This window comes from Bos taurus, chromosome 13, assembly GCF_002263795.3.
Source record: "Bos taurus isolate L1 Dominette 01449 registration number 42190680 breed Hereford chromosome 13, ARS-UCD2.0, whole genome shotgun sequence".
Lineage (NCBI taxonomy): Eukaryota > Metazoa > Chordata > Mammalia > Artiodactyla > Bovidae > Bos > Bos taurus.
In genome coordinates this window covers 18,493,516-18,510,301 of record NC_037340.1, presented here as the reverse complement: position 1 = coordinate 18,510,301, position 16,786 = coordinate 18,493,516, and the positions used below count along the sequence as shown (strand labels likewise).

The 16,786-nt window shown below is 43.6% G+C and overlaps 1 protein-coding gene across 19 annotated transcripts in view; it reads right to left on the bottom strand.

The window, feature by feature from the left end:
- Positions 1-16,786, bottom strand: part of PARD3 (par-3 family cell polarity regulator) — a 597,553-nt gene that overhangs the window by 573,026 nt on the left and 7,741 nt on the right. Inside the window, exon 1 of one of the 19 annotated variants that reach the window (XM_025000929.2) lies at positions 4,570-5,584. The exons of the other annotated variants lie outside the window; for them this stretch is intronic. The gene's annotated coding sequence lies outside the window, so the exon portion shown is untranslated. Of the gene's footprint in view, positions 1-4,569; positions 5,585-16,786 lie in introns of those variants that run through there. 19 annotated transcript variants of the gene reach the window in all.

The window sequence follows — 16,786 nt, the reverse complement described above, 5'->3', positions numbered from 1 at the left end:
TTCAGTGGTGAGGAATCCACCTGCAATGCAGGAGTCGGAGGAGACGCAGATTCAATCTTTGGGTCAGGAAAATCCCCTGGAAGAGGAAATGGCAACCCACTCCAGTATTCTTGCCTGGAGAATCCCCATGGACAGAGGAACCCAGTGGCCTACAGTCCTTAGGGTTGCAAAGAGTCAGACATGACTAAAGCGACTTAGCACGCATGCACGCAGCAGCTTGGGGTAACCCAACTGACTTTTTCTGGCAACCATTTTTTAATTCTGGCCAAAGTTTTGACCCATAATCACTGAACTGAATGTAGCCAAGTGATGCTAGAGCATTGATTGTATGCTGGAAGAGCCCAAGTCAACACACAACACTCCAACGGTCTGAGTGATGTGAGTCTCACGAGGGAAGGGCAAGTGGGCTCTGACAGTCTGAAAGGCACTAGAACCACCACCCCCTGAGAGGTCTGGCCACCAGTTTTATGAATGGCAGTTGGAAGTAACGAGAGTCAGAGGCATCCTGTTATATCTGGGGATTAAAAGGAACAGAGGTGCCTGCCAGTGTCTAATGGTATAGGAGAGCCACACACAGATTCTTATCCCATTCAAGTAACAAGCCCAAAAGATCCACTTAAAATCTACCCATTTCTGACACTCACTGCCTTGTTAGAAACTTAAAAATGGGCTTTAGGATTTTATGTCTATTTCTTTTTCCAATATGTACATATAGATTTGCTTTCAGAAGTCCAAAGATGTCATGCAGACTTCAGTGAAAATGTGACTGCTGTGCATCATTATATCAGGAGAATCAAACACCCGGAAGTGGGACACACAGCTTCAAGGCTTGTAAAGAGTTCTCCAAAGCAATTAATCTAAAAACTAGCACCACATCCAGTTCAGAGTCAAGTAGCTGAAAAACTACTGGGTGTTTGCCAACTTTTCTCAGTCCTAGGAAATTTAACAAAAATCCTCATAGATCTATGATGCACCTCACGAATACAAAGATAAAGCCCAGTTCATGTGAACACTACTAAGGTAGTACAGATCCAAACCCAGTAGATAACAAGGACACACCCTTTCCATATCAGGGGAGCTGGGACACACTTAAAAGAATGAAACAAGTATGATTCCAACAGCAGAATCTGAACAAAAGATGGAATGTTGATCACATAACACCTCAGTGAGGTGAGCGGGCTTAGAGCTGTCATGGAAATGCTAAGACCAGATGTGCTTTACAATTCACTAAGGTCTGGGAGCATGTAAGCTGGACAAACTATGGTGAAGATATGGAATGTTTCTGTATCTCAGGCAAGATGGAAGAAATCCTAGAAAACCATAATGGCAAAGGAAATGTTTTAAGTCTTAAAGTGGAAAACAGACACTGTACAGTCATAACCCTGTCAGACTAGCAGGAAAGTAGTGGAAAATGTCATTCCACACCCAAAGCACAGGGCAGAGGGGCACCGTAGTGCACTGATGAAGCACCGCGGCATCCCTAAAATGCAGGGGGTCCATGTGGACAGGTGGGAGATGCTCTAGACACGGGGACACCTTTGCATTTTATGCCCAGAGCATCCTCAGGAAAAAAAAAAAAGCTATTTTTTTCTGTTTGTTAATATTAAACTTTGGTTGTCAAACTGTTTTACACAGAATCCCAGTTCAGAAAAGCACTTGTGCCTCTTCCTGAAAGACAAGCTGATACAGTTACCATTCATCTCCGAAGTCACTGTCTTGCTCTAGTAACAAGGAAGAATCTACATGCTGCACATTAGCTCAGCCATCTTCTCCACAACAACCAAGCACCAGATGCCTGCACTGGACAAGCTCAAGGTCACACCCTTTACATAAGTGTCTCTCTTTAATCTTCAAAGAGAAGGTACAGACGTATTACAGCCCAGCTAACAGATGATCAAAATGAGGCTGCGGACTTCATTCCTGGGCCCAGGGGCTCACAGCTGTGAGTGTGATGTACCACCTACTAAGCCCGAGGTCTCCCCAGAGGAGGCAGGAAGAACCTCCCAGGCCAGCCAAGCAAACACTGGTGCAACTTCTGGAAAGCAAACTGGCAAAATGTATAAACTGAGAGCCTTAAAAAAAGTTCATGACTTCCTCACCCCAAAAAAAATTATACACCCAATTTAAATAAATAATCCAAACCACTGACCAAATTTTATGCACCAGGATTGTTACAATATTTTTAAATGGTGAAAAATGGGGCAACAAATTTCCAACAATAGGCAAATATGTATATATTCACACAGTGAAACACTATATAGCCTTTAAATTTTGTTATGACAATTTTTAAAAGACATGAGAAGGACTGGAGGGGACCATGTTCAGTCCCTAGTCAGGGAACTAAGATCCTGCATGCCACACAACAAGGCCAAAAACAAAAAAAGAAAAAGACATGGGAAGATGTAAACATATCAAGTAAACAAAGTCGGAACAATCATACATCGTGATTTCAACTTATTTTTAAAAAGCATCTGTATTTATATACACACAAACATACAGAAATTCAGACTGAAAATACTCGAATTTTAGATTATTCTGGGTGGCAAGACTGTAGGTGAGGTAATTTGCTCTACAAAAACATCTGTACATTGCAAACTCCCTATAATAAGTATTTATGTTCTTGTAATTAATGCAAACAAACATTTTTCAAGAAAGCATTCATCACACCTCTCAAACCAGCAACTCTGAAGAAGAATTCAGTGTTCACAGATGCTTCAGAGAGATTTCATCTGCACAGGCAGACTGTCTCAAACTCTCTGCAGCTTTGGATTGGGATAAAACTTCTCAAATTCCTGGTTAATTATCGATGAATGTGGAAATTGCCTCATTTATTAAACACTTATGTGCTTCCAAAGGCAAAGCAACACATTTTGAGGCTTGTAATCTGGTGTGAGCAAGCAGTTTCTAGTCTGTAATAGGATTACTCGTGGCATTCTCATTCAAAGGACAAAATCCAATAAAATAAATTGTAGAGTGTGTTTGTTTAAGTAAAACACTTGTGCATTGTCTTCCACTTCCTCTGCCAGCTCTAATTTACCAATCAGTCAGATCCCCAAAGAGGCAGGCACAACAATGATGCTGATGCATAAACGAGGTGGGGAAGATGCTGAAATGACTTTACGGGTGCACCGAGCACCCACGCAGATGAGCAGAGAGGCAGAGGGGGCCTCGGAGGCTCTGCCCTGTGTGGAACTGGCATTCACGCAACACAGCACTTGTAAGTAAATGAGAAGTTTGCAAATGAAGCAGGGAAAATCAAGTTACAACTGAGCTAATACAAACTGAGGGGAGGGGTGGGGTATGAAGCTTTTTGTGAATTGTTTTCTAAATATTTCGGCAATGTACCCCAGTATAAATGGATTTTAAAAAGATTTAATGAGCCATACAAAAACTGACTGCATTTCTTTAATCCATGGAATTACATGAGAGGTATTTATTCCCGGGAAGACAAAAAAAAAAAAGCCCGTCTATGACCGTGAAATAAATCCCAAGTCTCTGGCCAAAGAACTCACACAGTGCAGTAACCACCTTCCACCCCAGCCTCTCACACAGACACACATACATGATGCACCCACACTCTGGTTGATAGTTTAAGAGCATCACAGAATAGACAATCACCCCACTGGGAGAAAAAGAAACCAAACTGAAGGCCTAGAAAGATTGAAGGCTGGAAGAGAAGGGGATGACAGAGGATGAGATGGTTGGATGGCATCACTGACTTGATAGACATGAGTCTGAGCAAGCTCCGGGAGTTGGTGAAGGACAGGGAAGCCTGGTGGGCTGCAGTCCATGGGGTCACAAAGAGTCGGACACAACTGAGCGACTGAACTGAACTCTCCTATACAACGTTCCATCATCTAACTGCTCCAACCCATCATTTCACTGTCCCTGACCCATTGTTACCAAAACACCAGTCCATGGGCCCAATGCACAGCGAGGCCAAACACCACCAAATGGTCAGAGTTTGGAGCAAAGAAAGGTTTACTTCAGGGTCACGCAAGGAGATGAGTGGCTCATGCCTTCAAAAACCCCAAACTCCCCCAAGAACTCTCAGCAAAGCCCTTTCCTAGAGAAGGAAAGGGAAGGGCGAGCGAGTTGTTGCAAACGTCTTGGTGGCAGAGCCTGTGTTCCTGAGGTCAGGTCACACAAAGTAAGGGAACGATGCTCCTCTAAACCTCCACCAACTGAATGTTATTCTCTGTTCTAACAAGAAAGGACACGGTCCCTAGGCACAACCATCACCTCCGAGGTCCAGTCCTGGCTGAGATGAGCAGATCTCAGCTGGCGGCTCCCTCAGGGCCAGGTCCCCAGACCCTCTCCAGCCATCATCACTGAGAGAGCAAGGGCACAGGATCCAACCAGTCCTCAGGCTCTTCAGGCCACTCACACAACGGTGGGAGGAAGAGCAGGTCCCACAGATGGTGACCCATACCATGAGGTTGCAGAGGTGGGGATGGGGGAGAGGGTCATCACCACCTCAAGGCCTAGGCACAGCTAGTGGGTGGCCTTAGTGAGGGCTCTGGAGCCTGCAGGACATGGCCCCAGCCTGTTCCCTGGGCCCCAGCTCACCTGTTGGTTTGAGGCCTGGTAAGCTGGAGAGCCCGGGGGAGAAGGCCAGGATCTGCCTCTTACTTCTCTCTCTGCCTGATGACCACCACTCTACAGGAAGTTGACTGAACGCCTCACTAATGGGCCCTCACTGACCGTTGGTTGCTTGTGGGTGGGGCCTAACACCAACCAATGGCTGAGCAAGACTACTAACGGTCCCTCACTGACAACTGGTTGCTTGTGGGTGGGGTCTAGCACCAACCAATGGCTGAGCGGGACCTCTACCAGTCACTCATTGACAGTTGGTTGCTTGGGGGAGGGGCCCACAGCTGTGCCAATCAATGGCTGAGCCGGACCACTAACAGTCATGCAGTAATGGGGTACAGGTTAATGGCAGCACAGCAATGGCCAGTGCTAAGGTCTGTGCCCAGCCATGCTCTATTACACCATCATCTAACGGCCCCTGATCCATCATCTAACTGCCCTACTGTCTAACTGCTCCGATCCATCGGGATGCAGCCACAGCATTCTGGAAGGTGCGTTTGCACCACTCACTCTGCATGGACTTCCTGCTCTGCCCAACCCTGGGGCTAAGGAGATGGGTGATAATAGAACAGAGTCCAAAGGGTCTTGCCAATCCTCTGAGGTAAGAAGAGATGAACATTTCAAATACCCGGCTAAGGCTACCAGTTCACTTTCCTCCCTCGATTCAAAAATGGTCATTAATCAAGCAGCACCTGTTCCCTGTCTCTTGACGCTTCACAGACTCCACTCCTCAGCACAGCAAATGCAAAAAAAACCCTTAATGTTCATTCAGGTTTAAAGCTGTGCTGTGCTTAGTCGCTCAGTCAAGTCCCACTCTTTGCGATCCCATGGACTGTAGCCCGCCAAGCTCCTCTGTCCATGAGGTTCTCCAGGCAAGAATACTGGAGTAGGTAACCTATCCCTTCTCCAGGGGAATCTTTCCTGGAATCAAACCGGGGTCTCCTGCATTGCAGGCAGATTCTTTACCAGCTGAGCTACCAGGGAAGCCCCGATAAAAGACACAGACACGTAAAAAAGTGGCTCCTCACTTCCAGAGGAGTATTTCTTAATCAATTCCAAGCATTAGTCATAGCTGCGGTGCAGTTTCCAAGGACACTGTTTTTCCACTAAGGACATACCTCCCCCTCTTTTAGCCACTTTATGGAAAAGTTATCCACCCCCTGGAACGTGCGTATCCACCCACAATCTTTACAGCGACATCTGAGTGCAGTAAATCCAACATGTCAAGCCACAGTTGTCAGCAGGGGAAGCTGGACAGTACCAAGGATTCCCAGTGGAGAACCAGCACCATGCTGCAGAAGGAACATTCAAAAGGTCCTTCTTGATGATATCAGCACACTGTCTCCTAAAAATTCCTTCATGCATGCTCAGTCACTTAGCCATGTCTCTTTGCAACTCATGGACTGTAGCCCACTAGGTTCCTCTGTTCCCAGGTAAGGATACTGGAGTGGGTTGCCATTTCCTTTTCCAGGGGATCATCTCAACCCAGAGATTGAACCCACGTCTCCTGTGTCTCCTGCATTGGCAGGCAGATTCTTATCACTGAGCCACCTGGGAAGCCCCTTAAAAGTTCATCCTCTTCTAATTATTTACAACTAATAAAACACGTGATAACACAGTCGAAATTATTGGGGTAACTTCCTTTCAAAAATAAAATGTTTGTGTTAGCGATGCTTTATATCCCTATAACCGGATGTGTCTATTTTTGGATCTCGCTAGTTTGTGGGTGGGGAGGAGCAGAGGGTACCTTTTGGGCCACACCTGGGTCTGTGGCATAGATGACCCTGAGTGGTTTAGGCAATGGCACATGGTGCCAGGCAAGGAGAAACAGAGACTGGGGCAGAGCCTTGAATCCTCCCTGGGAGGGTGGGAAGAAGACTGTCCTGGGGGCAACAGGAAAGCCCTGAATCTATCTGAACATAAAGGCACAGCTCTGTCAACAACACAGAGGAAAGAATGGGAGAACCCAAGTGAGAAGAGAAATGAGGGCAACAGGATTCCAGGCTAGGGAACCAGGAAACAGCACAGCTTTGGGGAAATATAAGAGTCCATTCTATTCAGATGGGCAGGTGAAGAGAGGTGGTGGGAGTCAAGGGGAAAGGCTGATACAGGTTGTTTTTGCCTGGAAGCCCTGCCAAGCTTCATGGACTTTTCTGAGCTGGAGAGTGTTGTGACAGAAGCTGTCCTTGGGGACTTTCCCTGCTGGGAATATGCAGGGTGGGTTACTGCACACTTGGTGGGGGAGGGGTGGTGGTGGTGAGGGGGTCATGAACCAGGAGATGCCCTTAACAAGTAGTGACTAGAGAATTTTATTCCCAAAGCCTGATACCTATCAATTACATGTAAAGCGTTTCATTTTAAGTAAAACTGAATGAATGCAACCAGCACCACATTTAGAGCATTACAGTGGAGCAGGATATTACCCAAAAGTAAGGCACTAAATAGCATGGTGAACTTAACATATGGTTAAACTACTCTCAGAAAACTCCATTGAATTACCCATAAGCACCAGGGGATGCTCCCACAATGAGAGGACTTGGGAATGGACACCACACAGGGGACAAGGTTCTCCCACTTCCAAAGCCACCCTCCATCCACAGCACACACTCATGAGAGAGCAGCTGCCTTCACCAGGCCTTCTGCCTATCTCTGCTGAACCCACAGAATTTAACTCATTATAGTGAAACACCCCAGTGATGCAATATCCATAAGCTTCTACCGCCCCCCTCAAAAAAATCCACATTAGAAAAATAATTGACTCTTCTTTAAACTTGACACTGGTTTTGGCAGGAAACATATAATTCAAAATACTACCAGATGTTCAAAAGTCCATCTCCAGCATCTTCCAGAATCCCCTCTAAAAAAGGTAAACCCATACTCCAGTTCTAATTAGTACATGGAACATTGGAAGAGCTGCATTCTGAACACTGTTGCTTAGCAGACTGATGGAATTACTTCATTTCCTCATCGGTACATGAACTTGAAGATACATGACTAATTTACCTCAGGAGACATTCCAATAAAGGAATCCTGAGCGGCGCAGCCACTTTGAACCTCTCAGAGGAGATGCCATGTAAACCCAAGGTGTTATTATTTTTATCTCTTTCTGCTGTACAGCCTGGGAAAGCTGACAGATCCTCTGGACTCATGAATTAGGAACTCCAATGACTTCTTAGATTTGTCAGCGTTGACAGTTCAGGATATACACTTTATTACTGTGCCCAGACCAAGAAAAGGAGAACTTTACAACATGACACAGAACAATTAAAAGACTGAATGTTTTATATTATCTGCAATACACACACACACACATATACACACACACACCCCTCTATAGTGACAGCAAAATAAAGATGCTCACAAGTTCCTGGACTCTCATGGCTTTGAGAAGTACAGCCAGCATCCCCTGCCTTGGAATCTCTGCTGTTTAGTGACTGGTTTGGCACAGAGAATATAAGGTTAGTGATTCTGTGCTGGCTTCCATATTAGGGTCTTTATAAAGTGACAGCTTCCTCTTCTGACTCATAGGACACCCTCTCCAGGAGCCCTGAGACCTCCATGCTGGAGACGCAAAAACTAGGTGCCCTGGTCAACAGTCCCAGTGAAGCCCAAGCTTCTACCAACCCCACCAGCACCAAACATGTGAATGAATGCAGCCATCTAGGACCTTCCAGACCAGGTCACCTGCCAGCTGAATATCCCCAAGTAACTCCAAATGAAGCAAAAGAATCACCCAGCTGAGCCCTGAACAAATTCTGACCCACTACATCATAAGATATAATTAGTTATTGATTTAAGCCATTAAGTTCTGAGTAGTTTGTTAAGCAGCAATACCTAAACATACATAAATTTTCAAACAACATTTTCACTAATCAACTCATGGTTAAGTGCTATTTGAAACTGCCAAATAAGAAAAAATTCTCACAAGGGCAGTGCTCCCAAACACGTTACACCTTTAACTAAAGTAATTTCTAACAGGTCTGTAAGTAAGTTCTTACAGCTACGGTACCTTTGAAGACACTGTTTTCTCTGAAATCTCCCTTGAGGAAAGCATGTCCTGTCTTTACCATCTCTGGCTGGTGAGCCCTGTACTGGGTCTTCCTGGCACTATGACTGGAGTTGGGGGGTGGGCAGGGAGTGGCAGGAAGCCCCATCCCATGTGCAAACTTTCCAAATGAAGGTCAGTTGGCAAATCCATGTGAAGAAAGACAGCTGGTCATCTGTCCTTTTTCCTACTTCAAGTAACAAAGGAAATGTATAAAAATGTAGGGATAGTATAAGGAGCTACAATGCCAGGAAAAGCAAAGACTACAATGCCATTTGTTGTTGTCTTTGTTGTGTGCACCACTAAGTCGTGTCCGACTCTTTGCGACCCCATGGACTGTAGCATGTCATGTTCCTCTGCCCTTTACTATCTCCTGGAGTTTGCTAAGATTCATGTCCACTGAGTCGGTGATGAATATCTAACTATCTCATTCTCTGTCACTCTCTTCTCCTTTTGCCTTCAATCTTTCCCAACATCGGGGTCTTTTCTAATGAGTTGGCTCTTCGCGTCGGGTGGCCAAAGTGTTGGAGTTTCAGCTTCAGCATCCGTCCTTCCAATGAATATTCAGGGTTGATTTTCTATGGGATCAACTGGTTTGATCTCCCTGCAGTCCAAGGGACTCTCAAGAGTCTACTCCAACACCACAATTTGAAGGCATCAATTCTTCATTGCTCAGCCTTCTTAATGGTCCAACTCTCACATTCATACATGACTACTGGAAAAACCATAGCTTTGACTATACGCACCTTTGTTGGCAAAGTGATGTCTTTGCTTTTTAAATACACTGTCTAGATTTGTCATAGCTTTCCTTCCAAGGAGCAAACGTCTTTTCATTTCATGCCCAAGTTAATAAAATGGACCCAGATGGCAGGCTTCAGGTCCCCGAGGCCTCAGGCCAGAGGCACCTGTTGCCCTTGCTCCCTGGTGTGGGGGTGGGGACTGTCTGACTGGAACATTCCAACAAGCTGAGAGTGGATGTGTGTGATAGGAATGCCCTTTGGCCTGGTGAGGGTGTGCCTTCTCCTACATAGGCAGGCACAGCCACAAACAAGCCTGAAGAGAAGCTCTAGCAAAAGGAGTGCTCAGTCCACTGCTCACAAGCCTGCTTTACCCAGAACCAAAAGTCTTAGCTGTCCTGTCACTACACATCACAAACACCAAGAGGACAGCACATGACTTGCACCAAATCTCATGTGTCTGACTCAGTATGACCTTTCCTTTCCCCCTTATTTCTATCTCTTGGGCTGTCAGTTTTACTGCTCCTCTGAACCTTTTAAGCCATTTCTGTCATTAAACTCAGACTAGATGTCCTTAAGAGTTAACAGCTGAAACCTCAGGAATACCTAGTACCGATGCTGTCAACTGCATCCACAAATACAACTCAAAATTAATTAACAGGCAGGAGAAGAGAGTGATTTCATTTTGAAAAAGAATAGATTCTTGTATATTTATACCTTGAATCACTTTTGCTGTACACTAGAAACTAACACAAAACTGTCAGTCAACTGTGAGTTCAGTCGCTCAGCCTTGTCCGACTCTTTGCAACCCCATGGACTGCAGCACATCAGGCTTCCCTGTCCATCACCAACTCCTGGAGCTTGCGCAAACTCATGCCCATCGAGCCGGTGATACCATCCAACCATCTCATCCTCTGTCAACCCCTTCTCCTCCTGCCTTCAATCCTTTCCCAGCATCAGGGTCTTTTCAAATGAGTCAGTTCTTCACATCAGGTCAATCAACTATACTCCAATATAAAATAGAAAAATTTTAAGGGGGGGAGTGACCAACCTCAAAAGTCAGAAATGAAAATGTACAGATGGAGCCATTGTCACTTAAGTGACCAGCCTGTGAGCACCCTGGCTCATCCTCTCAACTTATGTTCTGGAAATTTCCATGTATAGCTACAAGGCGGCAGGTCCCAGGTCACATAACACAACAACCCCTAAGGGCCTGGAAGCTGCTCTAAACCAGTGGTTCTTCACCCTGGAAGCACAGAGAAATCCTGGAGGAGCAATACCAGTATCCACTCCCACCCGGAGACCTGATTCCCTTGGTTCGTGGGGAGCCTGAGCATCCAGTTCTTAAAACCCTTTCAGATGTTCCTACCTGCAGCCAGAGTTGAGAGCAACTGCTCTGAATCATCTGTTGTTGTTTTAGTCAATAAGTTGTGGCCAACTCTTTGCAATCCCATGGATTATAGACAGCCAGGCTCCTCTTTCCATGGGATTCTCTAGGCAAGAACAGCAGAGTGGGTTGCCATTTCCTCCTCCAGGGGATCTACCTGACCCAGGGATCAAACTCGAGTCTCCTTCATTGGTAGACAGGTTCTTTATCACTGAACCACCAGGGAAGCCCCTGGAATCACCTGAGTGAGTGAAAGTCTCTCAGTCGTGTCTGACTCTGTGACCCCATGGACTGTAGCCTGCCAGGCTCCCTGTCCATGGAATTTTCCAGGTCACAATACTGGAGAGGGTACCCATTTGGATTCTTTACCAGCTGAGCTATCAGGGAAGCTTAGAATCATCTGAGGATCTGACTAAAACGCAGATTTTGAGAGCATCTCTCAGGGATGGGGTCCATGATTCTCCATTCCTAACAATCTTCCAAGCAAAGCCAGCACTGCTGACCCATAGACCACACCTGAGCAGCAAGGGGCTTCGACGTCTAGCCTCCCTTGAACCAGCCAGCTCCATCATCCCAAATGTGCACTTCTTCCCTTCACTCATGAGCCACTAGATGAAACCTAGATCAGAAAAGAACTTGTCTTCTCCAATGGGTGCTGTTCATTCTTTCCTGTAGAACAATACAGGCTCTCCAGCCAGAGGGGTCACATCAGATGTACAACTGTTTGCCACCTTCTTAATCTTCTTTAGCCCAAGCGTCCTCACCCATAAACTCAGAGTTGCCTCCCTACCACTCCATGGGTTTACTGAGCATGAGCCCAGACTTAGGGCCTGATGTTACAAAATGCCCCCAGAGTGCTAACCATGCCTGTTGATAACAGGCGTTATCACTGCTACTCTTTACCTGATACCACTGTGTCCTGCTTACCCTCCTACCTGTCAGAAACTCCTCAACTAATTGGGACTGAGATGTGATGGGTATCACTGTTAAAAGTACTTTCTCAACAGCTCCCCAATGTGACAGGCAGATACATAATGCCCTTGATACAGCACCTCTTGTGCAAGAGCTTTCTATCATCCATTCTGACCTAAAAAGGTTATTGACACCAAAAGACTGACCTGAAAATACCACTCCCCTGAATCTATAAAGGAGGCGGCTTCCCTCCTCATAGGTGGAAAAACAGCCCAGGACCAAAAACTCTTTTGCTTTAGACTAAAACTCCACTCCAATCACCCATCAGAACAGATCTGTCTAAAATGCTCCCAAGTCAAAGAGTACAATTTAAGTGTTCCCAGAGAACATAAAGAAATACTCAAGATGAGATGAATGCGTTAATTAACTCAATGGGAGGAAGTCTGCACAATGTACAGGTGTATCAAATAACGGTGCACACTTTTAAATATCTTACAATTTTATTTGTCAATTACACCTCAATAAAGCTGGGGAGAAAAAAACTCCCCCAGAGCTATTTCTCTACAGTTTTGTTATAAAATGCTGGGGTATTCTGGAAAGGTTCTGAAAGCACTATTTATCACTTTCATTACAAAGCACAAAAACACAGGAAATTGTGAATGGAAATGATATATATAAATTCCAATCAACAGTGTTGCTGTATCTCTTTTTAGGCCTTGTGTGAATCAAAAGCTTTGGATTTCAAATGCACTCACCTGACACAATGTTTATAAACAAATATGGAAGGAATCAAAGTCAAAATATGAATGCTGCACAACTAGATAAGCTTTATTATTTTAATCACTACCTAGCAACTTCCCTAAAGATATATGCAGAGAGGGAGGAAGCTTGAATTAATAAGGTGTTTAAAGTCCTCAAAGAGAGGAAGACAACTCTCAATACTGTGAAAGGGAAAAGGTAAGTAAGAAGTGGTCCTCTTGGGCATGAACTCAGTTGAGTTTTGATGAGTTGGCAAGTCTGGCATTTTAGCACAGCCCCACCCAGAACCCTGAGGAAGCCTCTCAGGCACCACTCCTGGTTCAGAATGATAAATAGGTCAACTCTTGGGCGAAGTCTTCAGGTGATTGGCATTGGGTGCCTTTAGCTGAACGAAAGTATTAAAAGTTGTATCAATCTGTCAACCCTTACAACTATCTACCCAAGCAAAAGATGTTTGGTGTGCATTTACTGCTGATTTAGCTGCCCCAAATCACCATCTTAAAGATACAGAAAAGAGTGAAGAAGTGTTACGGGCATGTGAATTATAGAGGCCTATTGAATAAAGGATTAGAGGGGTCACAAAACTGTCAACCTTCCCATTTTTTTTTTATAACTCAGATTATCTCTTTGTGCTCCAGTGTACTCTCAGAACTACTAGTTAATAAATGCTAAAGGTCTTTAAAACAGCTGTCTTAAAGATCTTTAGGATTTTTTAAATATCAATAGTATTTACAATTTCTAGTTTTACTCTTTCCAACTTTCAAAAGATTTCTTTAATGGAATAATGTGTAACCAGTGCCTTTTAAAATATTGTAAATATAGCAAAGTAAAGTCCCATAATCTCCATTCATCTAGCAGTATGGCAGCTGCAATTATTTTAGAAAATAAGAAGGGCTAATAGGACTTCCCTGGTGGTCCAGTGGTTAAGAATCTGCATGCCACTTCAGGGGACAGGAGTTCAATCCTGGTCCAGGTGGATCCCATATGCCACAGAGCAACTAAGCTCGAGTGCAGCTGCCGAAACCCACTCACCCTAGAGCCTGAGCTCTGCAACAAGTCACCGAAATGAGAAGCCCAAGCACCACAACAAGTAGCCCCAGCTTGCCTCAACTTGAGCAAGTCCATGGGGAGCAATGAAGACCCAGCACAGCCAAAAATAGATAAAGTTAAAAAAAAAAGAAAAGAAAAGGCTAATAACAGAAAAAGCTACAGTTAGGATAAACACACTTCTTGATCTGTAAAAGAATCAGCTACTGGATTATTAGAACATTTTTTTCCCCCTATTTCCAACTGATTTAGTAAAAGTACCAAAACTGGAATACTAAATACTGGAATTTCTATAGTACTTTTAAGAAGAAAGTGCTAACTCTTTGACAAACCATCTTGAAAAATGACAACTAGAATTATAAATCAAATAAAAATCAAGTTGATTTTATGAATTAGCCATTAAAAGTGTGTCTAATTTCTGTGTGAAACTTGAAGGAAAGGAAAAGATATAAAATTGACTAAGAGTCTATAACATGGCAGGGGAATTATCTATAATAAATCCCTTGATCTCTATGACTGCTAACTAAAGAAAATACTCCCAAATTGCAGATGAGAAAACTGCGGCTCAGACAGCTGGTGAGACTTATCGAAGTTCAAAACTGCCATGGCCAAAACCAAAAACGACGAAAGATATTCCTCTATGGACATCTTTGGAGCATCTATAACAATGTCACTGGGATTTTATTTCTCAAACAACAAAATACTTTCAAGACTTTTAAAGGGAGAACTCTTTTTTCCCCCGAAATATTCAATATTCCACATCTAGAGCAGTTCTAAGGAAGATGAGAAGAAACAATTTAGAAGCATTTATTCAAGTGAGCCTTAATCACTTGTGACCATTCTTAGCAAGAGCGAAAGAACAGTATAGCTCTCAAAATCTCTGTTTTCCTTCCTGCAAGGCCTTTCTATAACATTCTCTCTTTAAACGTTCACAACAATCCCATGAAGGACATGGATCCTAGGCTGACAGAGGTTACCGTTCTTGCTTTCTGATACACAAATGACGTAATCTGTTCTTCTGAATCCTGGCCCAGACTGTGTCATACTGATGTGCTTGCCTCCTAGAAGGAGAAAAACAAAAAAACATCCACCACCAAACTTTCCACCTCCAGCTAATTGTGTTTTACCAAACATCTGTGTTTTTAAAAAGTGGGTCATGAAATACAAAAGATAAAACTGACTCCACTATAAAAAATTCAGGGTTTTATTAGCTTTCCAGGTTTCCTTGAAAAAAAAATTCCCAATAGTATATGCCTTCATAATTTAAAATATGACTCATTTCATATTCCTCAGGCAGTACCAATGCAGAAATGCCACCACCTTCCAGATGCAGTTGTTTAAGTAGTTATCAATCCAAATGAGGCACTTTCATGTAGCAATCCCCTTGATTTATCTGAAAGGTTTTTTCCCAGATCTCTAACAAAACAATAAAAATACCAAATCCTACATTCAGCTTTCATGGATTTAGAGATTAGTCATATCCTGTATGGTGGCTCACCAGGAACCAATAACATGCACATCTCCCCTCCTTCTTCTGCAGGTGCTGCTGGCTGGAATGAGAGAATCTCAGGTTAGACTATACCCCTGTTGGGCAGGAATCTGGCTAAGTAGTATTCACATATGACTTTGCACAACAGGTTTCAGAATTACAAATGGTGTATCTTAAAAGCCTTCCTGTGTTCCCTGGGAAATGGATTATTTTTTAATTCTGGATTCAATATTAGATTTGGAAAAAATTAAATCACGAACATGAAAAAATATTTCCCAGTTTTTATTGTATACTGCAAAGAACTAGAACAAAATAGCCCATTCTCATCTCAACCACTTACACAGAAACAGCCTTTCTGTGTTTTTCATCTGTTAATACCACATTGTTTTAGTATTTAGGAACCCTAGGTTTTTTTTATATATAGTGAGTTGTTTTCTAAAATAAACAGAGAAGGAAAGATTGCTTTGTATAATAGAATATCTCAAAGAGGTCTTTTCAGATACATAAATCCTATCATACAGGGATGCAGTACAAAAACAAGAAAAACTACACACCAGGAAAAAATAAACCTGAGTTCCAAAAACTTGCCTTATCATTTCTGAATATTAAAGAACATTAAAAGTAGGGACCAGTCATCTCTAAAACCCCTTAAATTGATATCACCATAAAAATACCAAATTCATGAATACATTTGTGCATGTATGTGTATACACATGCCATACATTTAGAACCATGCAGAATCATACCTTTAGTAACACTTCATAAAGGACACAGTCTTATTAAGTTACTTCTGAGCATGTAATTTATTTTAAGAGATATTTATCTTGGGACAGTAAGGAATTCTGAGGGACAGTCCAAGCAAAATACATCCTAACTTTCAAACAGCATATGTCTGACCTGCAGGTCAAGCCCATCATTTCAAAGTAAAGGAAGCAAAACATTCTCACAGGGAGGGTCGGAGGAGTTGAGATCTACTCTGTTCGCACCTCTGAAAAGCCTCTCATGCCTGATGGTCCCACAGGCACAACCACCAACCACGCAGACTCAGGGTGGCTGTTGCCCAGGGGGCCAGAAAGCAGAAGCCAGCCCAGAACTTCTGAGTATAGGGAGATGAAGATGGGAAAACTGATGCGCACAGAGCTTGTGAGATCTGCCAAAGCTCAAACCCAAAAACTGGAAAAGTTCTTCCATGATGGACATCTTAGATCATCTGAATCAACCACCGGGGCAGCTGGTGGACTGGGCTGAGGGAGAAGAAGGCAGAACAGGTGAACGGTCAGTTGGTGAAGCCTTTCCAGGGGGTACTAGGGAACGCGGATTCTCACCAGTCAAGGGCTGAGCAGACAGCACCAGGAGAGAGCGGGCAACCTCGAGAAAGCAGGTTCACACATTGTATGGAAAACTCCTAAAAATAGCCAGTCTTCATTTCAACATCTCTAACACAGAAAAACATGTTTTATGGAACTCTCAGAACTATTAAATACCTAAAAAATGGAGCTCTGTCCATAGTGGCTTATGCAGTCTATTTTTTTAAGCATCTTTATTGAGACATAACAATATATTACACAATTCACCCATTTAAAGTGTACAATTCAGTGATGTTTATAGTATACTTACAGAGGCATACAACCATCATCACTATCTAAATTGAGAACACTTTCATCATCCCAAAGATCAACCCCATCCCCATAAACAGCCACCTACCATTCTTCAACCCCCCGGCCCCAGCAACTCTACTCTACTTTCTGCGTCTACAGATTTGCCTATTCTGGTCCTTTTGTAAATTTGGACTCATAGTATGTGGGCCTTTATGACTG